Genomic DNA, 25,846 nt, shown 5'->3' on the forward strand with positions numbered 1-25,846 from the left:
GTTAAAACCACAGGTTTTAGAGGAAGTCAGACCTTGATCAGGGTCCTACTAGTTGTGTGATTCTAAACAAGGTATTTAACTTTTCTAAGCCCCTGTTTCCCTATCTGTACTATGAAAATAACAATAGCACCACAAAGACTCACATTGAAGAAGAAATGCTTCAAAATAGTGGGGGCTCAATAAATGTTACCTATTAACACTTTCACTGTGTTCTATTGTGGAACAGCACAGACTACTATGGAATGTCTTTATGGTACATCCCTAAAATTTTATAAAGATTATAAAGAATATGATGACAGCTTTGCCTTATGAATTAAGGTGCTAAGATAACTAGGGTGACTGATCTTTTAAAAATGTAATAAAATTCTACATATCAAAGTAAGTGTTTATACAGGTCCATGCTTGGAAAACTCAATATACTAGAATATAGAAAGTCCTATGAGAGACATTTTCACAAATTTTAAGCTACGATTTATTTTTTAAAAAGAATCTCTTAAGTCATCTAAGAATTGTGTAGTTTCTTATCTGGTTTCTTATTATGTTATCTTGGAGATGTAAGCTGAAAACTCTTAAAAGGATAAATAAGATTTAGTAACTTCCCTAGCTCTTCTGCACATCCCCACTATAGTCTCCTAGGAAAATCTGAAGGAAAATGAAAATGAAAGAAGGTGGCTTTAAAAAATTTCAGTCACATTAAAATAGCTTATCATATAAAGAAAGGAATACAATCCTTCTCCAGAAACCAGTCTTCATAACTGCTGTAAATGAATTAAAATCTCTGGGAAGAATTCTATATAAATTATACGCCAATACCGAGAATTCTAATTGAACACTGCTGTTGTCAAAGCAATGATTAATAAGTACATTTAATCTTTATGCATATACTCACAACCAAGTAAAAACTGTGGTTTTTATTATATAGTAAATCTATAGTTAAAATCATACTACATACAGTTTGCATACGCATTTGCATGGGATCATCTCTGTGTATGTTTATTTAACTCAGTTAAAGAAATAATCATTCCAAAAGGGTAAAAAAAAAAAAAAGTCAACAGAATCTAAATGGGACACAAATTAATTTCAATTCTACTGACAAAAATTAGATTCCAGATCAGCAATTAGTCAATTCACTTTACAAACTTCTTTTCCATTGTTATTAGGTAAGTTTATATTTTCTAGCCCAGATGATATTACAGTACACTGATACTTTAAGAAACATAGAAGGGCAAAGTAATTATGTTGTTTGAAAAACAAAAAGCACTTTACAAACAATAACCATCTTATCATTGCTAAAGAACTTCTGGAAGACTCCGTGAAGATATGCTACAGTATCATGTGAAAGGTAATATAATTGTAAATATTATCTGTTGCTTTGAAAGAAAAAGGAAGGGAGGTGGAGAATACCCAATACATCCACAAATAGTAATTCTCTACTCAGAGAGCACTACCATGTCATATTCAATTCCATGAACATGGCATGGCCCAGCCCAAGTGCTGACATATAGTAAATGCTCAAGAAATGCCTATCAAATGAATGATGCATTAAAGAATGACTAGAGATAGTTTCCCAACAAGTAAAAGAGAGGAATATTTTCCACAAAAGATAGAAATACATGAAATGCATTATTCCCAATGCTGATAAACCCACTCAAGTTCAAACAAAATTGCAGTAAATCATTGGATAGCAGATCCACAAGGATTATGGTAGGGGAAAAGGTGATTAAGCATGCTTGCAAATATTTAAGGTTGTATCCTGGAGGATATACTGTCCTATAACAAATTGCAATGTCGATTAGTATTATTAGAACTAAGCTCTCTGCATGAAAGAATGACATTCCTTAAATGCAAGTCCATCCTCTAGTGGAGTCCTCTTTTGCTTTCCACCAAAGGTTGAAGTTTGAAGGACCCTTTATGTCTTTGATAATTAAGGAAGACCTCACCACTTGTGTATTCATTCTCTTAAGAAAACACAATCACATCCCCTATAAGAAGCCATCGCTAAAATAAATAGGAAAAATAAATAGGTCATAGGTCACACCCCTCCCCCACCAAACCTGATCATTCTTTTGTCCATAAACTATAAATGTATACTTTATTTCAAGTCACACTCACACAATCATTTTTTGTGAACTACTTTCCAGCAGAGGAACAATGACACAAAACCAAAGTGAAAAATCCTCATATGTATCTAAAGGCATTTAGTGTCTGTTTTAAAAATGGAGCTGGCAAAAAACCAATTGCACATACGGCTGCAAATGCACAAAGCTGCAGAAAAGCTTTCATAATTAATCCCTCAGTTAATAAGCAACTGGGAACTTCCTGAAGAACTAAGAGGTGAGATCTAGAAGCAATGACCTTTGTTTATTCCCAGTTAAAAAAAATTTTTTTATTGTCTTGCAATAGATTTTACATCTTTTTAGTCACAACCAAGTCATGCAAAGAATTGTTTTAATCAATCTGTGACTTGCTTGCACTGTTAACCGTATCCATAAAGTGCATGCTACTAGATTATGCATCACACACACGCACACATAGCACAAAACCCTGATTTAAAAATGCACATTTCGGGGCTTCCCTGGTGGTGCAGTGGTTGAGAATCCGCCTGCCGATGCAGGGCACACGGGTTCGTGCCCCGGTCCGGGAAGATCCCACATGCCGCGGAGCGGCTGGGCCCGTGAGCCGTGGCCGCTGGGCCTGCGCGTCCGGAGCCTGTGCTCCGCAATGGGAGAGGCCACAACAGTGAGAGGCCCGCGTACCACAAAAAACCCCACAAAAAACAAAGACAGACTTGGGTTTTTCTTATATACCATCTTGCCTTGTCAGAACAGGGAAGTTAAAGTTAAAAGATATAATGTATTTTAAGCTTTCAGAAGTAGAATCTTACTCCACTTTCATGTTCTAAAATACTTCAGTCTAAACCTGAACTAAATATCAACATTTTTTATTTGCCTTTCATCAAAGGAGGTGACAAGTGATAGGCCACAGACTATTAACATCAAGTTCAAAGATAAATTTGAATTTCTTCATACTGAAATGGAAAAAATTTAAACTAATACCACACTCATTTAAGTAACAAATGTATTCACACAACTATTCTTATGAGGGAACAATTCATCATATGCCCCAAGACTAGGCTTTGTTTCCAAAGTATCAACAAAGTACTTCCTGTTTTCCTCCATTATTATACAACACTATGTGTTAAATACGTGTGTTAACAAAACATAGATAAAATAACCCAAGCTTGCAGAATATAACATTTTCCTAAGTCAATACAGAAATGCTTTTGTTTGTTTTTCCCCTCCAGTGAAATTACAAATGTGTAAAATTCTCAAAATATAGCATTAACACCACTTCTCCCCACAGAGATTTTTATCAAAGCAGATGGAGTGACAGAGGAGGGGCAAGATTACTATCCTTTGCCCTCAGGCATATAATTTCAGCCTGAAGTATGAGATCTATTTCCAGAGAACACCAGGTGTTCTTTGGAAAACAATTTGGAAAACAATGTCTCAAGTAGGATTTCACTGAGGTACTGAACCCATGTACTATACATGGTAGCATCTTGAAACCTTTTGCCCAGAATAAAAATTATAGGTTTTTACTATAAAACCGACTTCACAAAAGGACTGTAGTTCTCCCATATGCCTAATATATTCTGAACACTAATCTACATTTAGGAAATAGACAAGCGACACACTGGGTGCCATTATGCTGCCATCCGGGCAATGAAACCTTCTCCGTTATTAGTATTCCCCATTGTTTGCTAAAGAGGAGAGAAAGAGACATTTCAAGGGATTTTCCCAATGGTATCTATTTTTTGACCCCATGATGCAAAGATATAAGAACAATTTTATGGTTAAGTCAAGGTGTTCAGATTTCAGCAAAAGCACAAACTCTGCCCCTTTCCTATCTCTTTATATCCCATGTGACAAATGAACTGGCTTTGTTGGGCTGAAAAGACTCACTGCAAAAGTCATTTCGAATTCCAGAGTCTTAGAATTAATGTTTTTCATGGTTTAAGTGACTATGAAAATAACAAATTTTCTGCCCATGAACTCATGGTCAACAAGTGATTTTTATTTTTATGTAATCATAAAGGAAAAAAGTGTAAACTTATACGGACAAAATCAAGTAGGCAGAGCTCTCAAACACCAAACACACAGCTAAAGCATATTAATCCGACCAGTGAGGTAATCCACTGGTGTGTCATGTATATGTTTCTTTCCTCACAGAGAGGGAGGATATCTCTGAATGGATGCACAAGAAAGTGGTAGAGGCAACTGCCTGTGGGAAGGGGAACTGAGGGGTTGGAGGGTGGGTTGGTGCAGGAAATTATTTGTCACTGTATACCCTTTTGTAGTATTTGAATGTTTTACCATGTCTATGAATCATCTTTTAAAAACCTGGAATCTCATGTCAAAAATTATTAAAGTAAGTTACATATACCTTTATTACTGTGAGAGGAAGGGAAAGAAATGAGAGGAAAGGTCTTCATACTGAATGACTGATGGTGAACAACTTTGAGTCAATACATTTAACAAGGTCCTTGACAAACAAAGGGTGAGTATCAAAGCAAAGATCTGGGAAGTGCCATGGTGTTCTCTGTAGAATTTTAAGTCTCTGTGCCAAATTCTTATTTTCAAGCTTGTATAGACTCATCGTTCCTTGTTTCTTCTATGTGCATACAGTTATATAATGCTATTAATAGACTCTGATATTGCAAGAAGTTCTAATGAAATCAGGACTCTTCTAAACGATGTTCCACCATAAATAAACTCACCCAGATAATCTGTAAGAACAGGGAAGTAGTAACCATTGGTAGATTTTACGACCCTTTTTCCCTGGCAAACACTCACTACTTAAAATTGCCTGTCTTCTGGGCTTCCCTGGTGGCGCAGTGGTTGAGAGTCCGCCTGCCGATGCAGGGGACGTGGGTTCATGCCCCGGTCCGGGAGGATCTCGCATGCCGCGGAGCGTCTGGGCCGTGGCCGCTGGGCCTGCGCGTCCAGGGCCTGTGCTCTGTGACGGGAGAGGCCACAGCAGTGAGAGGCCCGTGTACCGGAAAAAAAAAAAAAAAAAAAAAAAAAAAAAAATGCCTGTCTTCTGCATATCACTGAAGAAAAAAACCAAAACTGAGAAGGAGGGAGGAGGGGAGAAAGGAAAACAGTGAAAGAGGGGTTGGAGAAAGAAAAGAGAAGAAAGAAGAGAAGAAAGAAAATCTGATAATACGATCTCTGCAAGACTAAGAATCACTGTTCAATCAAAAGACAATTGTTAGTGCTTCTTACATGCCAGGTACTTAAGGACACAAACATGAATCAGAAACATCTACTAACCTCAAGGAGTTCACAACCTGGTGGAAGAGTCAGACACAAATGCTGAAATATGAATTACATTACACAATAACAGTTACGACTTTGTATATAAGAGTTTGGACTAGAGCAAGAAGAGACAATGTCTGGTGTAGCTAAGGACTTAAAAAGGGCATCCTGAAAATTAAGGAAGATTTTGTTGGATGATGAAGGAAGGGAAAGCTATCTCAAGCAGAAGGAAGAACATGAGGAAATGAACAGCAGTATGAAAGAGCACACTGTATTCAGGAAATGTGAATATAATTTTACATGGCTGGAGCTTACGGCACATAGGAGAATAGAAAGTAAAACTGAAAAGGAAGGTTTTATGGTAGAAAAAGGAACAGTGGGAAATTAAGCTAAATGAGCTACTAGGGTCAATTTTCTTAAACCATAGAAGAATATTTGTTTTAAAAATAAATTAATTGTATAAATATTCACTGGGGCAAAGGTTGGTGTTAGTATTTTAAAGAAAAAAAAAATCCTTTTCAGAACACAAATACAGTAATTATTGATATATAAATGGATGGTACTATATATCAGGTCCAGTGGGCTCTCTAATTAGAAATAGTTTGTTAGACTTATTTTGGTTTACATGAACTCAAAAGCAGTACAGCTGTATTTATCTTCAAATGTTATATAACTCACAGTTGTCATTAATTCAGATTGATTACTTTCCCCTCAAACAAGCAAATCAGTAATGTTACCACACAACTAATACATGGGTACATTTGCTTTTATAAAATCAGGCATGCATACACAAAGTAATTGTGCAAGTCTAAGCCCCAGTAATGTTTATATTTAGCAATATTTTAACAGTCCAAGAATGCATGAGATTCAATGTTAGGACTGTACTGTCATCTTTTACGCCTAATTTGTAAAAGCTTCTAAATGTTACCTACACTATATAATTTTATTCACAAAATAGTAATAGTACATGTAATAAAATAGGTAAGTTTGCCTAAATAAATAATTTCAGCCTATTATGTACAGACACATAAACACACACAGATGTGCAATGCACACACACAGGGCCTATTATTTGTTCTCTTTGTGATACAGTGTGGCTCTATACACCACTACCCTAAAAATATCTCAATTCCATCTATTATTACTTGTATAAGACAGGGAAAAGAGCAATAGACAAAGAATCAGAAGACTCGGACTCTTGTCCTAGTTATAAAACAAACTAAATATTTGACTTACATCATTTCTGGGCCTCATTTTTTTTTTAATCTGTTAGTCATAACTTTTTCCTAAATAAATATGTACTTTAATAATTCTTGTAAAAGTTATTACATACTCTTTGAAAGGATTAATGTGACTTAAAAGGAAGTATGAAGAGAGAAACCTCAAATAAATACTACCACATAGAAAGTTAAAATAAGTTAACTTTTACATTAAGATAATTCTAGCCATTTTAATGCCTATATCAAAATAGATTTGAAAGCTTTTATAAAAGTTGGATTATACTGTTTGTGCTTTTAAAATATAATACACTTAATCTTACCTGAATTTAATAGAAACATGTCAGTGAAAATTCATGAATTTCTCAATTTCAAATGGATATTTTCTAAAAGATCTAAGGTTAAAAAAATGTGAAAATATTAATAGACTGGAGTAGTGTCGTTATAAGTACATTAAAAAATTTAGATGTTATTAACTAAAACACAAGAATACTCTTATGTCCCCTCAACTCAAAATTCTGTTGGCATGTTATTCTTCACAGTCAAACTTTATAACAAATATATCAGATTCCATAATCATAAATTGTATAAATGTCTTGTATTTCATATTAAATGGAGTCACTGCCAATTTTGTTACCGATTTGTTTTACCTTTTAATTGGCTGCATTTCATAATTAAGTGATTTTTTTTTTTTTTCAAGAAGGACTCATGGGTACTTGGGAATATCTGCCTGCTGAATTTATACTTACTTGAATGGTATCTTGGCTAGGAACAATATTTCTTGATCACAGTTTCTTTATTTCAGAAGTATATAGCTATTGTTACACTGATCTCCAGCACTGACTGTTCCTGAGAAGACGTTTACTAAGAGCTTCATTCAACCTTCCTCCTTTGATAGTCTTTCTGAAAACCTGGAGAAATATCAAAGTTCTATCATTTAACCTACGTATGTCAAGCAATCAAAATCACTAGGACTCAAAATATTATTTTGACTTGAGGACTCAATTGTTAACTCTTTTCAAGAAAACTTTATTATATCTTTGAATAATTTTTCTCTTCCACATTTTCCATTCTCTACTTCATGCAAGTATCTTAATGCTGGATCTTTGCTGGTCCTCCATATCTATTACATTGTTTTAATTCCTTGCTTTTTCATCTTTATTCTCTGTGATATGTCAAGCTTTTCTTCAATGTCAGTAATTTAATATTTAGCTACTATTTCTATTCCTTGCTATTTCCACTTTATTGTTTCAGTAAGTATGTTTTAAGATACCATATAGCATGTATCTTTCTGAGGCAAGGCAGTCTGACTTCCATATGCTGAGTCCTGCCAGCTCTGAGGAAATCAGAAGCCATTCTTTCTTTTTTTTTTTTTTTTTTTTTTTTTTTTTTGCGGTATGCGGGCCTCTCACTGCTGTGGCCTCTCCCGTTGCGGAGCACAGGCTCCGGACGCGCAGGCCTAGCGGCCATGGCTCACGGGCTTAGCTGCTCCGCGGCATGTGGGATCTTCCCGGACCAGAGCACGAACCCGTGACCCCTGCATCGGCAGGCGGATTCTCAACCACTGCGCCACCAGGGAAGCCCAGAAGCCATTATTTCTGAAGGAAACTATGATAACTAGACATGCCACTCCTCAGCCTTCATGGTTACATAACAACTTTTAAAAATCCCTTTAATAATATTTACTCTCTTTTTTTTTGCTCCTTGTATCAAGTTTTAATAAAAAATACAAATAATCATACCTCTGTCAAAAGGGGAACACCTTAAAATATCCATATTTTTATAAGTGCATGTTAATGTTATTTCCTATTATTTCCTATTATATATAGCTAGAACCTAACCCTGGCTATCATTTAAAATCAATCATTATTCAGGTTAGGAAACCGTAAAATTGAGAAAGAAAGAAGGAAAAAGACAGAGATAGAGAGAATATCCTAAGAGTTGATGTGGGAGGGAAATGAGATAGAAGTGTTTAAAATAAATAAGAAATATATGAACAAGTAGGAATATTTATTAAAATAATTAAATATTTAGTTTACATATATCCTCAAATTGCAATACATTACTACAGCCAACAGTGACATTATAAGGTCTAAAAGAACAAAGTTGTCTTGAAGTTCAGAAGCCTGGGTTCTAGTCTGGGTGCAGTCATGCATCTTGGGGGAAATATTCAGTAAGCCAACCAATATTCCATCTCTTCAGCTGCAAAATGGAAGAGTTAAGAGAGATAACCTTTAAAGTCCTTTTCAGTTCTCAAATTCTATGAAAAAGTAAGTAACGTATGGTACAAGGTATGGTAGCCAGCCTACAAAATGGCCCCAATGAGCGTCACCTCCTGGTGTGCACTCTCTTGTATAGTAGAGTCATTTATAAAGTAAAAAAAACCCAGTCATCAGCTGGCAGACCATGGTCTTATAACGTTTTTAGACATCATTAATAACCTTAGCAGTTAAAGTCAAAGAAACATCTCCAGGCCTACTCTTTCCTAGTGATGGAATATTTGGAGAGGAGAAGGGTAGAATTCAGTAAAGAGAAGAGAGGCAAAATGGCAACCTATATGGCATGCACTTTAAACACCCATCTTCCTACAGCTACCATCAATTCTTGCCAATCTTTACTTTGAGGTAAAGGTACATATATATGTATTTTTCTAAAAGCCTAAATACCATTTACAGAAAATGTCAGGGTACTTCCCAAATAAATTAATCTCAAGAATTTTACCTTGAAGCAGTTTGGATTCAACAAAAGAAAAATAAAGAACAGGCAGAACAATCAGTGAAGAAGAAAAAAGAAACACATTAATCCTTACAGTGAATTTCTCTGGAATATTTTGGTATCAGAATTCTAAATAAATGCATTCCTAAGAACATATTGAAAAGTTACTCTGAAGGAGGCACTAAGTTTAATACTACAGAGTATAGAAAGATGAATGAAACAGCCCCTGCTTTCAAGGTAGTTACAAAGGAAGAAAGGGGTTAAGATAAAACAAATCCATAAATGTTTTTAATACAATGTCTAGTAAAATACTATGAGAGATAATATGAGACTGATTTTATGCTAGAAGAAACTGAAGAAAGGCTTTGGAGGAAGCTGACTGGACAAGAACCTTGAAAAGTGGACAGGATTTCAGTGGACAGAAAGAATTCTCAGAGCAGCGGAGAAGAGTATGATTGTATGGATATTTAGACATGCATAGATGCATTTAATATATACAGAAACTGCATTCTCTTGAGGTTTGAACCTTGAAAGCAAAATGCACTTTTTAATTTGCTTGGTTCTCTAAATAGAGAAGTTTAAAATATTTAAATTAAATCTGTTATATCTTTGCACATTAATATAACCCATAATTCAATTCAGCATATGCTTGCTTGTTTTCACTTACTAGACTAGTAATAATTGTTCATCTAACTTAAGATTTCTTACCTGACTACAGATAATCACTTTACAGATGACTGCTCTACAGGTGTAACACTGTAGACTATAGTTGAGATAAGTGGTCATTAAAAGAACCATTTATGTAAAATATGATTTCTACAAAACTTTTTATTTCCTTTAAATGAGTAGACCAGGCAAATACATGACATCTGATCTAAAGCAGAAGTTCTATATATACAAGTGTTATTAGAAACAAAGTAAGATAAAAACCGTAACTTACCATACAGGACTATCAATAATATTAGATTAGTCAGTCTCTATACAACTGTGCTACAATGTCAGTAAAATACTTTAAAATATTGTACCATGTGGTATATGTGTTTGTGTATACTGGTGTAAGTGTGTTCTAACCTACACTCTAGGAATAGTAAAATACTTTATTAGGGAATAAATACTTAAAAATGTGCTTATGTTTTGTTGCTGAGAATTTCTGCACATTCATCAGAGATAGTGGTCTGTAGTGTTTTGTTTTGTTTTTGTAGAGTCCTTACCTGGCTTTGATATCAGGGTAATGCTGACCTCACCAAATGAGTTTGGGAGTATAACTTCTTCTTCAACATTCTGGCCCATATAATTAATAAGCTGGCATTAGTAAATCCTTACATATCAATAATTGTTCTATTTGTAAATATACTGAATTCTCCAATCAAAAGACATAAAATGATTAGATACATGTTGTTTTTAAGCCGGCTAACTATTCTGCAGTCCATGGATCAAGGAGTAATTTTGATTTTCAAGTCTTATTCTTTAAGAAATACATTTTGTAAGGCTATAGCTGCCATAGATAGTGACTCCTCTGATGGATCTGGGCAAAGGCAACTGAAAACCTTCTGGAAAGGATTCACCATTCTAGACGTCATTAAGAACATTTGTGATTCACGGGACGAGCTCAAAATATCAACATTAACAGGAGTTTGGAAAAAGTTGATTCCAACCTTATGGTAGACTTTGAGGGGTTCAGCACTTCAATGGAGGAAGTCCCTACAATGTGGTGGAAACAGCAGGAGAACTAGAATTAGAAGTGGAGCCTGAAGATGTGACTAAATTGCTGCTATCTCATGACAAAACTTGAATGGATGAGGAGTTGCTTCTTATGGATGAGCAAAGAAAGTGGTTTTTTGAGATGGAATCTACTCCTGGTGAAGATGTTATGAAAATTGTTGAGATGACAAAAAAGGATTTAGAATATTACATAAACTCAGTTGATAAAGCAGTGGCAGAGTTTGAAAGAACTGACTCCAATTATGAAAGTTGTTCTACTGTGGGTAAAATGCTACAGAGAAAACGTATGTGAAAGAAGAGTCAATGAATGCAGCAAACTTCACTGTTGTCTTATTTTAAGAAATTGTCACAGCAACCCCAACCTTCAGCAACCACCACCCTGATCAGTCAGCAACCATCAATATCGAGCAAAGACCTTCCACCAGCAAAAAGATTACACCTTGCTGAAGGCTCAGATGATGGTTAGCATTTTTTTAGCAATAAAGTACTTTTAAATTAAGTATAATTAAGTAATTTAATTATATACATATTTTTAGATATAATGCTATTTCATACTTAATGGACTACAGTATAGTATAAACTTTATATGCACTGGGAAACCAAAAAATTTGTGTGACTCACTTTATTGCAATATTTGCTTTATTGTGATGGTCTGGAATTGAACCTGCAATTCTCCGAGGTATGCCTATATATGCTGCCTAAAAGAGACTCATTTCAGTTTTAAGGACACACATAGGCTCAAAGTGAAGGGATGGAAAAGGATATTACATCTAAAGATTTGATGGAATCCCCATCAAAATTCCAATGACATTTCCCACAGAAATAGAAAAAACAATCCTTAAAGTCATATGGAACCACAAGAGATCCTGAACAGCCAAAGCTATCCTAAGAAAGAAGAACAAAGTTGGAGGCATCACACTTAATGATTTCAAACTATAAGCTATTGTTATCAAAACAGTACAGTACTTACATTAAAAACGGACACATAGATCAATGGAAAAGAATCAAGAGCCCAGAAATAAACCCTTGAATATGTAGTCAACTAACATTTAACAAGGGAGCCAAGAATAGTCAATGAGGAAAGGATAGTCTCTTCAATAAATGGTGTTAGGAAAACTGGATACCCATTGCAGAAGAATGAAACCAAACCCCTATCTTACACCACTCACAAATATTAACTCAAAATGGACCAAAGGCTTAAGAATTAAAACCATAAAACTCCTGATAAAAACAGGGGAGAAAGATCATTGACATTGGTCTTGGCAATAACTTTTTGGATATGACACCAGAAACACAAGCGACAAAAGCAAAAATTAACAAGTGAGACTACATCAAACTAAAATGCTCTGCACAACAGAAATAATCAAGAGAATGAAAAGGCAGTCTATGGAATGGGAGAAAATATTTGCAAATCATATATCTGATAAGGGATTAATAGCCAAAAATACATAAAGAACTCATGCAACTCAAGAGCAAAAAAAAAATCTGATTTAAAAATGGGCAGAGGGGGCTTCCCTGGTGGCACAGTGGTTGAGAGTCCACCTGCCGATGCAGGGGACATGGGTTTGTGCCCTGGTCCAGGAAGATCCCACATGCAGCAGAGCGGCTAGGCCTGTGAGCCATGGCCGCTGAGCCTGCGCGTCCGGAGCCTGTGCTCCACAACGGGAGAGGCCACAACAGTGAGAGGCCAGTGTACTGCAAAAAAAAAAAAAAAAATGGGCAGAGGAACTGAATAGACAGTTTTCCAAAGAATACATAAAAGTTCCCAACAGGTACATGAAAAAGCGCTCAACATCACTAATTATCATATCAAAGAAATGAAATCAGTATCTCCAAGAGATAGCTGCAACTCCCATTTCACAATACCCAAGACATGGAACCAACCTAAGTGTCTGTCAATAGATGAATGAATAAAGAGTATGTGGTGTATATACATACAGTCAAATATTATTTAGCCATGAAAAAAGATGGAAATCCTGCTATTTACGACAACATGGATGCGCCTTGAAGGCATTATCCTAAGTCAAATAAATCAGAGAGAGAAAGAAAAATATTGTATGATCTCATTTATATATAGACTCTAAAAAAGCTGAACTCATAGTTCTGGTGGTTCCCAGAATCAGGCAGGGGGGGTCAGGAGGGGTAATGGATGAAGGTGGTCAAAGGGAACAAACTTACCAAATTAGAAGATGAATAAGTTCTGGGGATCTAATGTACAACATGCTGACTGTGATTAACAATATTGTACTGTATACTTGGAAGTTGCTAATAGAGTAGGTCTTAAAAATCTCACACCACCCACACACACAAAAGGTAACTATGTGAGGTGATGAATGTATAACTAACCTTATTATGGTAAAAATTTCATAATACATACATATATCAAATCATCACGTTGCACACCTTAAGTTAACACAATGTTATTTGTCAACTGTACGTCTGTAAAGCTGGGGAAAAGCTCATATCTCAAAGGCAACAGCAATATTAAGTTCTTTAGTCAACTATATTTCCAATCAAAGGTAGTTTGTTATTAGCTAGGTAGATACTAGAAATATTATTTTACTGGTAAAATTAATTCAACATATATGAAAATGGGAACCAAGAAATGTTGTAGAAGCACTTTGTGAGCAATTTTGTAAACAACATGTACGAATGTAGTAAATCCGGTAGACTACAATCTTTCGAATGACACCTTAGGCCTAGGTTTCAAACCCATATGGTGTCCAGGGGCTCATTCAGACATTCTCTGACACCTGAACAGAAGGTATACCAAAACCTGTTATTAGAATAATGTCCAAACTGCCTCAAGAGAACCTTTCACAAAAGATACTTCAAGAACAACTAAAAAGACTGAAAGCACGGACTTTGACAAAGTTACACAACAGACTGTGTGACTGTTTTTGCACCTGCTTACTAAGTGTGTGGCAGAATTGAATCTGAGTCTTGCCTTCACTGTAACATATTAAATGTTAGCAAAATTATGGGGGAGAGGCCTATCTTCCTCACTGACCTCTAGTTTTTGGAAGCTACCAATAACTATCAAAAAATCAAATAATAATGACTTGGTTGGTTTGCATCAATCTCCTGTGCACTCATGCACATGCGTGTATGTGTGCATGTGCACCCATGTATATGCATAGTACACAGTACCATCAGTATTATGGAGAAATGTACTCTTCATAATGCTAGGAAGCCAGAGGCATATTTATTATTGAGATACACTGAAAAGACTTTTGCTTTCTTCTCAAGGATCAGCATAAGGTTTTGCTGATGTTAGGTGTGGCTCAAGAACTAATAGATCCCACAGTTTGTACGCATCCCCTTAAATGGAAATGCACATATTGTTTGTATACACTCTTCCAAAAAGGTGATGCTGGGCCCAAATATAAAAGGATTATTATGGCATAGTAAGAAATGAACTCAGATCTGTCAAGATATTACCTTGTGTGGACAACTACACAAGCAGTTTATGACTCCATCTAAAGGGCCATAGGAAGCTACATTTAGATGTATTACATCTATTTCTACTCCATATGGTCACACCACTTCCAAGAAATTTATGTATGGTTGACCAAATAAATTTAGAACTTAAACTTACAGTATGTGGTTTCTTCCCACAGATTCTATGACCCACATGAAACACTGTAGTACTGATCAAAGTAAACTGCTGTGTCAAATGTGCTACTTGTATTTATTTATACAGATTATAAGCTATTACTGCAGTTAAGCTCAATAAATATGAAACGTAGTCCCCATAGCTTACACAGGTGCATCTGTATAACTTAAAGATGTAATGATTCAAGTGGCCATTTCTAATACTGATATGTGGAAGCCTCTGATCACATTTAACAATTACCAAGGATAACTGTAATAATAACTAGGATAGTTTGTCATTATCTGTAGGCTAGTAAAACATATTGTCCTGAGATAATATTTAACAGAAGAGGAACTTGAGTGGGTATAAAAAAATGACAGCATAGGCAGTGTACTGAAAATTAGATACAACTTCATAATTCCTTGGAAGAGTCTATTTTTAACTTCTGCCATTGACTTACAGAAAAATGACTAAATCGTTTTAGCTTTTGTACATATCATATGGTAAGAGATAATATTTTTGAAGTGCTACTGAATATAAATGAGAATTAACATTAAACTATACTTTTGAGTGTCCCTTTTGTCTCTATTTGCAGATAAGTATTCCATATTTATTACTCCAAACATCATACTCTTATGCATTTCTGACATAAAATATCTCTGCCAAGCAACAGCTTTTGCATACATTTTAAAAGAAAAGGATTGTATTAAAATCAAACTTAATTTATTTGAACCAACAAGAAAAGCACAGTGTGCTATTTTATACTATACCTCCTTCTAGCCATTGTAATTCATAAGCTAACTCTAATTTATTGAGTTAGAGTCTTTTTATATTTATATAGAGTCTTTTAATATTTGTTTTCAGACAGCATTGTCTAGAATACTGATCAAGCTAAACAACGACTGTTTCATGATTTTACCTAAATGAATTATAAATGTCAATATGACATCTCAAAAATATTTTAAAACAAACAAAAAATCTTCCCAGTGAAATAAAAGTTCACCTAAAAGAAATGTGAGAAATAGCCCAGTGAAGGTTTTTTTTTTGTACACAGTAATAGATTATGTGTCATGTGTAAATAAAGTGACACTGAAATTGATGAATCACTATGGCCATATTTCCTGTTACTATTTATCTTCCATTATTAATAAGTGTCTGGAACCATAGTCAGCTCAGTAATACTAGAATAAAAGAATAAAGAATAAGTGGTAAAAAAATGTTTAATCAAGCCCCTAAACTCAAATATTCACACATTATAAAATATTTAATGCATACTCACTTTGCCTATATGACATTTATATGTGGAAGAGAAAATTCAAACACCAAGTTTAAAATTTTTCAATTTAGTTATTTAAGATTTTAATATTATTATTCACGTGACACCTTTCTTAAAGAATGGTGCATTCTTCCCTAGAGGCCTTTCTGAGTAGTTATAATAAATAATTAAAATTCCTATATTTTAAATAAAGTTCACAATGGGCAACTATAATTCCCATATATAAAAGCACCAATCGTTTTAAAAAAATCATATAATTCAGTCAGGAGAGCCAAAATTCTAAGTAACAAAGCCTATTCTATACTCCTTTATAACCTAGTATATGATTCAACTATTTTGTCTCTGTAAAGACTTACAAATTTATTGAATGTGATCATCTATCCCTATCAACTTTCTCTAGTTTCAGATGCTAGTCCCAAAAAGGTTAACTGATTTTTTCGGGGTAAATGGTCACTCTGAAGAATATGTACATTTCATGAAATCTACTCTGTTATGCTAATTGATATAAGATAATTTTTTCTATTAAAAAATAAAAACAAGTATTCTGAGTTCTATGAACGTTTGTAAGGTCATGTGCTTTTTAAATTGTCAACTACCATTAGCTAAAAAGCTATTTATTGATGAAATACTAATAGATAGGAGTTCTTCTAGATATGCTTTTAAATATCATTTAAAACTTAACAACACTGCAAAATAGAGATTATTACTACCATTTCACAGGTGAAAAAACTGAGGGTCAGGAAGATTAAGTGACTTTTTAAAGATCATTAAGTTAGTAAGTGGTAGACTTGGGATCCAAACCCAAATCTGAGAAACCCATGCTCCTTTCATCTCACCCAGTTGTGCCTTGAGATGAAACCCCAGACCTAACCAACACCTTCTGCAGCCTTGTGAGAGACCCCAAATCAGAGGTACCAGCTAAGCTGTGCATGGATTCCTGATCCAGAGAAACTGTGAGATAATAAGTGTGTATTGTTTTTTACCACTGTTTGTGGTAATCTGTTGTACTACAATTGATAATATACCTGTTTAACAGGTTAGATATAAATAATTCGATGCATTTTGTTTTAAAATTAGTTCTAAGGAACCTAAAATAAACTAAAGAACAAATCATCAAACATGACTCCCCTTTTTACTCCACAATTTATCCAGTGCCTTTCACTAAGCTTTGCCATTTCCTTCCTGTTTATAATATTAGTGGCCTACATTTTTTGATTTAAGAACTAAAGTAATTCTACTTGACTCCATTTGCTCTTCAAAATCATGTAAACAGCTCCAGAAATCTTACACTGTATTTTTTTTTCCAAATACTGAAAGTTAATTTACTCTAATTTTCTCTGATTGGTGGTGATTCTGACATTATATATGAGTGTACTGATGCAAATGAGGAAAGCGATTATAATTCCTAAGCAGAAAGCATGATCTTACCCTATATTCCACAAAGCTGGCTTTTATTAAACCATCTTTGTTGGAAATAAGAAGTGGGCAGAGCTTAGAATGAAGAGGAAAAGGAATTTTTCTCTACAGAATGGACCTCCAGCTGACTCTATAAATAAGAAAAAATGTCCACAGTCCAATCCTCTTCCCTGCCCCCTCTCTAAATACACAGACTTCCCTGTTCAATATGTCAAGACAAGCTACAGGAAATTATAAAGGAAATACTCCTATCCAGGCAGAGAGCACATCAGAATAGGAGGGTTTTCAATGGTAGATGTGTATTCTGTTGTTTTTGAATATTCTATAAATGTCAATTAGGTTAAATTGATTGAGAAAATGCTGTTCAGCTCAGTTATACCCTTACTGATTTTCTGCCTGCTTGATCTATCTATCACTGAAAGAGGGATGTTAAAGTCTCTAGGTAAAATAGTGGATTTATATATTTGTCCTTGCCTTACATATTTTGCCTCACGTATTTGATGCTCCGTTGCTAGGTGCATACATGCTACGAATTGGTTGTTTTCTTGGAGAACTCCTTGATCATTATGAAATGCTTCTTCTTTATCTTTGATAATTTTCCTTATTCTGAAGTCAGTTCAATGGTTAATGGGGAGGAAGGGAACCTGACAGAAATATTATGGTCTATGTTCTAGCCTTCTGGCCCCCCCCCAACACACAACAAGCAAAGAATATTAGGACAAAAAGGATTGTGGCACTTTTATTCTGGCATAGCAGTTACTTTTACAGGCACCATAGTAATGTGATTACAAATTTGGATTATGGAGGGATAAATTAGGAGTTTGGGATTAAAATATGCACACTATACTATATGCAAAATATAGCACAGGGAACTATACCCACTATCTTGTAATAACCTGAATGGAAGAGAATGTAAAAAAAAAGAATATATATATTTGTATATATATATGTATAACTGAATCACTTAGCTGTACACCTGAAACCAATGTAGCATTGTAAATCAACTATATTTCAATAAAAATATTTTTTAAAAAGAAATTTTAAAAAAAAAGGAATTTGGAGTAGGGAGTCAGTGTCTGGATCTGAACTCCAGATGTACCTTTTACAATTATATAATTTCAGCAAACTACTTAACTGTGCTTCATTGTCTACATCTATAAAATGAGGATAATGTGAGTATTTAAGTCATAAGCCTGTTGTAGGGGTTGAGATAAACTGCTTATAATATGGCCTAATACACAGTAACAGCTATTATTATTTTGCTGTCTTGCTGTTCCTGCTACTAATGTTGTTGTTGTTAGAACAATCAAGAAGCTGGGAGTAAAAGCAGAAGCTAACATCTTGGCTTTGAATCATTTCCCACTGCAATTAAACAGCCAATGAAATACACATCAAAACCCTGGGTATGAAGAAGAAAATTAAGAGAACATAATAAATGTTGATGAAAACAACATGGCATCTTCAATGTGCTATTCTTCTACTAATGTTCTGTCCCCATAAAAGCTAGTAATGATAATCGTGTGGAAAAATATATGTGGTCCTATGGTTCTGTGCCACATAACCAATTGCTATATCCATGAAACAGGTGCAGTGGTTGAAAAATTTCTTGTCATGTGAGGTTGTTGCTGACTCTACAAATAAAAGTATGTTAATGCTATTCCCACACTTCCTCCTCTCTAAACCCATGATTACTGTGGGTCACCTGAAATGAATGGAGGAACTTCTACCTTGTGTAACACATTTTCTGGCAATTACTTCCATATGGATGATTTCCAAAGGTATCTTCCTCTCTCATCCTGGCCTTTTCCTTGATTTCTAGATTAACTTTCTAACGTTCTACTGGATAGGTTCAGCAAGCACATCAAGCTCAATCTATCTAGATCTCATCTTGATCTCTTTCTCCTAAGAGATTCACTATATTGGGCAATGAAGCAGAGATTACTCTGATAGTTAAAAACTTCCAATCCACCCAAACTCCTCCTTTCCTTTACCACACACCTGGGGATACAATGGGAGAGAAAGTTAAAAACAAATCCAAGGAAAACCTGAAGAACCAGGTCTTAAAATGGGCAAGAACCAGAACAGCTTCAGGGACATAGGTACAGGAACTAATGGGAATCTCTTTACAGCAGCAGTATTGGGATAACTCAAACCATTTTCAAACCAGGTAGTTTTGGTTTCAGGTAGAATGTAGTATGTAATGGCAAACCCTACTCTTGCTGTAATAATGACAACAATCAAAAAAAAAAAAAAGAAAATAACTGGAAAATATAACCCATTTTAAAGGCATTAGAGAGGTATATTAAGTGCAGGATTAATCAAAAGTCCAGAGGACAGCATTCTATAACTAGCCATGTTCTTACTTAGGGAGCACTTCCTGATTCTAGGTAAGATGTGAGGCACAGGCTTGGATCCCACAAAAGGTTTTAACAATTTGGAAACTACAGGGGCACTAAACACATAACCAGTTTTATCCATGGTATATTAGCTTAATTCTGGGGCTCCCAGGGAGACTAGAGAGCAATTTTAAGACAGACTAAAATTTCTCAGTCTTGTGATATTACAAGACAAAGTTCTGTTTGAGACTTACCTTAAACTCATAGCTAGTGTTTTTATGCAGTGTTTGCCATATTTAGATGCTACATAGTGTAAGAGGCCAAAGAGTAAATCCTAAAACATCTAAAAGGCAGACTAAATTTTCCACCGTATTTTAAGTCTTCAAAGAAATCCACCAAGTTCTTAATCAAAAGAATGGAAGATTTACGCCTGAGGAACAGGGAAGAAACAGAAGTGGGCTAAGTTTTACTAAAACCATAATGCAGCCATGACCCAGCTCAATCCCTGATTGCACTGAATGAGATAGTAAGCCCAGAGATAATATATCCCTAACAGAGGGAAACCTCTGTAACCTCCACACTACTTTTACACAATATTTTATCAAAATATTTTGTCACAATATCTGACAAAAATAAAAATTACTAGACATGGAAAGAGTCAAAAAAATGTGGCCAATAATCAAAAGAAAAATAAAAGTTGATCAAAAATGATCCAGATATCATCCAGGTATTAGCAGACAATATAATAGTTATATCAGAATAACTACTTAAAGAAATTATAAAAAACATGGACAAAGTAGATGAAAAATAAAGAATTTACAGGGCTTCCCTGGTGGTGCAGTGGTTGAGAGTCTGCCTGCTGATGCAGGGGACGCAGGTTTGGGCCCCGGTCCGGGAGGATCCCACATGCTGCGGAGCGGCTAGGCCCGTGAGCCATGGCCGCTGAGCCTGCGCTCCACAACGGGAGAGACCACAACAGTGAGAGGCCCGCATACTGCAAAAAAAAAAAAAAAAAAAAAGAATTTACAAAGAAATGTGAAATTATCCAAAAAAGTGTACTAGACATTCCAGAATCAAAATATATAAAAATTAGTATTGGGTGTGTTTAACATCAGAATGAATGCAGAAGAAGACAGATTAAATAAATTGGAATACAGTTCAAAAGAAAATATATAAAATGAAGTACAAAGACAAATCACATTGCAACAGACACATAAAAGGCACATTAGATACCATAAAAGGAAATCTGCTAATATATGTAAGTGGAGTTCCAGGAGAAAAGAGAAAGAGTAGTCCAGAAGCAGTATTTAAAGAGATAATGGCTAAGGATTTTCTAAAACTGATAAAAGACATCAAACCTCAGAATTAAGCTCAGTGAATTTCAAACTGGATAAAAACAAATAAAGTCATATGTGTGTATCATGGTCAACTTGTATAACACCAAAGACAAAAATTAAAATGCAAAGTAGCCAAAGAAAAAGATACACTTCAATTAAAATTGCTGACTTCTCAACAAAAACTATGAAAGCTAGAAAACAACAGAATGACATATTTAAAAGTGTGGTAAAAAATTACTGCCAAATCTCTCAAAACTAAATGTTTAAAAAAAGTCTTCAGAAAAAGTAAATCTAAAAGAGTTTATTGCCATCAAATCTGCCTACCAAAAATACTAAAGGATATTCTTCAGGCTGAATGGAAATGATCAGCATGGAAGAATTAAACTGCAAGAAGGAATAAACATTAAAAAGAATAAATATGTAGTTAATTATAAAGGAATATGACAATTTAAATCAAAATTATAATAACATAATGTGCAGTTTATAACAGACATTGGGTTAAAATATATGACAATAAAAAGACCAAAAGTGGATGTGAGGGAGGGGTGTTAAAGATTTAAGTAGGACAAAATTCTTGCACTGCTCTAGAAATGATAAAAATATTACTTTAAGATAGACTGCATTAAAATGGTATATTTGATAGTATCTAGGGTAACCATTAAAAGAATAAAAATGTATAACTAAAACTATTATAATTGAGAAAACAGAATAACAATTTAAAAAACTGTTTAATCCAAAAGGAAACAGCAAAGAAAAAAATAAGAGATGGGACCAAAAGGGAGGAAAAAATAGCAATGTGGTAGACTTATACCCAGTAATTACATTAAATGTAAATGGATAAAACAACTGAATAAAAAGACAGAGATTAACAGACTGAACAAGAAAAGTAACAAAATCCAATCCTATTCTTATAAGAAACACTTCAAATAATTAAATCTGTTTAAATATATTTAATAAAAAACACATGAAGGTTAAAATTTAAAAGATGAAAGAAATGTCATGCAGACACAACACAAAGAAAGTTAGTGTATCAATATTGATACCAAAAAAATTAGACTTTATAGCTAAAAATGTATTATTAAAGACAAATGAGGTCATTAGAAAATAAGATATTCCTGTAGCAAATGAAATAGCTTTAGATGTATCAAAGAAAAGTTGACAGGGCTTCCCTGGTGGCGCAGTGGTTGAGAGTCCGCCTGCCGATTCAGGGGACATGGGTTCGTGCCCCGGTCCGGGAAGATCCCACATGCCGCGGAGCGGCTGGGCCCTTGAGCCATGGCCGCTGCGCCTGCGCGTGCAGAGCCTGTGCTCCGCAACGGGAGAGGCCGCAACAGTGAGAGGCCCGCGTACCGCAAAAAAAAAAAAAAAAAAAAGAAAAGTTGACAGAGGTGAAAAGAAATAGATCTGTAACCACTGTTGGAGATTTTTCACATGGCTTTCTTGTTAGCTGATAGAACAAGCAGATTAAAAAAATAATTCTATATAAATTTAGAAAATACTAATAACACAGTTAACCAACCTAACTTAAATGACATGTGTAGAAGAGCATATCCAACAAGAGCAGAATACACATTTCTCTTAAAACATTCATCAATGTAAGTCATTTGCTGAGCCATTTAAAATTTCAAAGAACTGAAATGATACAGAATATAATTCTATCTGGTTGAAGAACACACTAGAAATCAAAGCCAAAAAGATAACAGAATTGTCCCACTTAGAAATTAAGCAACACACTCCTTTAACTGTGAGTTAAAGAACAAAAAAAAAATCACAAAAGAAGTATGAAAATAGTTTTAATTGAATAACAATTAAAATAGGTCACTGTCAGAACTTGCAAGATGGAACTGTGCTCTCTAAAGCTGTGCTTAGAGAGAAATTTACAGCTCTCCAGGCATATGTTAGAAAAAAAGCAATGCTTAATATCAATAATATAAAATTCTTTCTGAAAAAGCTTTAAAAAGAACAGAGAAACCCAGAGACTATAAGAAAATAATTATAAAACTAAGAGTAGAAATCAATAAAATAGAAACAGACATATAACACGAGAAAAAAACAACCAGAGATTCTTTGAAAAAGTAAATAAAATCAATAAACTCTTAGCAAGATAAAAGGAGAAAACACAAACAAATAAACAATATCAAGAATGAAAAAGGAAACAGTATTACAGATATTACAGGTCTGAAGAAAAGTAAAAAGGAATTATGAACAACTTTATGTGACTTTTGAAAATCTTGATAAAATGGACACATTTCTTGAAAAACACATTTTACCAAAACTGACACAGGAAAAAATAGAAAATGTGAATGGTCCAATTTCTATTAAGAAGATCAAATCTAGAATTTAAAGCCTTCCCACATGTCTCCTGTCCCTACCCAAACCAAGCTCTGACCCCGTGCAGCCCAAAAAAAAAAAAAAAAGACTGCAGGCCCAGACAGCATCACTGAAATTCTAACAGAGATTTAAAATAGAACAAATATCAATTTTATACAAACCCTTCCAGAGAGTAAAATTTTCCTGCATAAACTTAATACCAAAACCCAAAAGACATTATAAGAAGGAAATATTACAGGTAAACATGTATTGTTAACATGGAAAAAAAATCCACTAGCATATCTAATACAGCAATATATGAAAAGGTTAATACAAATTCCAGGGAGAAAGCATCTGATTGTCAGACTGAGAAGGCTAGGAATCTTGGCTAAAAATCTCACCAAGATATTCTAACATAGGGAAGGAGTATTTTCCATAAGGAAAAATAAGATATTCTTTTTTAAAAAATAAATTTATTTATTTATTATGTATTTTCTGGATGCAGTGGGTCTTTTGTTGCTGTGCGGGGCCCTCCCTACTTGCGGCAAGCAGGGGGTACTCTTCATTGCAGTGCACGGGCTTCTCATTGCAATGGTTTCTCTTGTTGTGGAGCTTGGGCTCTAGGCACGTGGCCTTCAGTAGTTGTGGCGCGTGCTCTGCGGCATGTGGGATCTTCCCGGACCAGGGCTCGAACCCATGTCCCCTGCATTGGCAGGTGGATTCTTAACCACTGCGCCACCAGGGAAGCCCAGATATTCTGGATAGCATAAGGAATAATGGATGCAGGGCTGCAAAACTAAAAGTAAAAAAGAATGGAAGGTTACAGGTAGATGCTCTACACACTCCAACCCATCCACTTGCTGTAGGAATACAAGCAGTACACTCTTTATAAGCGAGATGAGCAATTATGGAGAAGACTGCCTACAGCAAATCCTCCAACCAACTAACAGGAACAAACACATCTCCAATTTCTAATACCAGCTTCTCAAAAAGAAGAAGTAAGACATGACCTGTGAAAAACCCTACCAGTCTCCTTTCTACCCATGTCAGTGTTTCATAATTTTGTTGCCTGAGACAAATTTTTCCACCAGAAGATTCTTGCTTCAGCTCTAATCCAACTGAGGAGACTAGTACGTAGCTCAGAAAAACAGATAATCGTAAGCTAATTATACTTCCTTTGTGGTCTGTAAAATTTACAGTTTATAGATAACATCTAAATTCCAGAAGAAATTTTTTCTTTCCTGGACCAAACAAACAAACCTTATTAAAAGGCCACAAAGTCACATTTGAATTTTTTAAAATTATGCTCCCCAAAATAAATGGAACTAGAATAAGGAATTAAGTTAAGAGGAAAGCTGTCAATTAAGCACTCTTTAAATGTTACAAGTTCTGTCCAGTTCGGACTTCTGTCACTGAGGTTCACTGCTCAAGGGGTTTCTGAACAAGGTTCAATAATTTTCCAGATGTTTTCTGCTAAATTTCAACTCTGAGAGGAAGATTGGCAGGTTCAAATCCTAAAAAGAAAAGATTCTGTGAACTGATAGCAATTTCACATTATTAAAGGTTAAGACAAAACAAACATGAAAGACATTCCTGTAGGGTGGCAGGCTTAAAAAGTGATGATTTCTAAGTTCTTAAAAGAAAGACTACTACGTGTATAATCAATGTGCTGGCAATCAACAAATAAGAAAGGGATGTTTGGGGAAAGTAAAATAAAAGCATGAAGGGAACATGGGAAAATAAGCAGATGTACCTTGGTACCAAAGCCAACAGATTAAATCATTAATTTAGGTCAGCATCACCTCATGTCTAGATTAATACTGTATTTCCCAGTTAATTTCACTCCAGTCAAGCACATGGCCCAAATCCACCTGAAAATCTAAATCTTCCTCAACCATTTTCACTACATCATTCCTCTGCTGAAAACCCAATTACAGTTCCCTATTATCTATCACCCAAGCCTACACTAAACTCTGGCTGTTCAAGACCGCCATGATTTGACCTCATCTATTCAACATTGCTTCTAGAGATGAGGAGAGTGGGTTAAATACGGCTACAAATTCTTTGCAGCACCTACCTCCATTCCCTGAAAATGGAGTATCCCTTTGACTTGCAAAGACTAACAGAATGTGGCAGAAGTGACACTGTGCAACTTCTCATGCTTGGCCTCAAGAGAACTTGCAGTTTCTGCTCTTTCCCTCTTGGAACACTACAGCGTAAGAAACCTGGGCTATCCTGCTAGAGTAGCCAGATAGAAGGGAACCAGCTAGCTGATGGCCCCAGCTAACCACTGAACATGTGTTAGGTCATCTGGACTGACCAACCACTATGGAGCCACCAGATGGCTGCAGCCACATGAGTGACCCCATACATAATTAGGAAAACAGCCCAGCTAAGGCCAACTGAAATTGAATAATCAGGAGCAAATAAATGTTTATTGGTTTAAGCCACTATGTTTTTATTTGATATATATGCATATATATAAAACATTTTATGTTATATATAAACCCCCAATTTCTTTTTTTTTTTTTTTTTTTTTTTTTTGCGGTATGTGGGCCTCTCACTGTTGTGGCCTCTCCCGTTGCGGAGCACCGGCTCCGG

General features: G+C 35.1%; 1 protein-coding gene across 7 annotated transcripts in view; it reads right to left on the reverse strand.

The window, feature by feature from the left end:
* The window catches only part of FUT8 (fucosyltransferase 8), a 350,097-nt gene that overhangs the window by 136,876 nt on the left and 187,375 nt on the right, over positions 1-25,846 (reverse strand). The window lies entirely within an intron of this gene.

This window comes from Kogia breviceps, chromosome 3 (genome assembly GCF_026419965.1).
Source record: "Kogia breviceps isolate mKogBre1 chromosome 3, mKogBre1 haplotype 1, whole genome shotgun sequence".
Taxonomy (NCBI): domain Eukaryota; kingdom Metazoa; phylum Chordata; class Mammalia; order Artiodactyla; family Physeteridae; genus Kogia; species Kogia breviceps.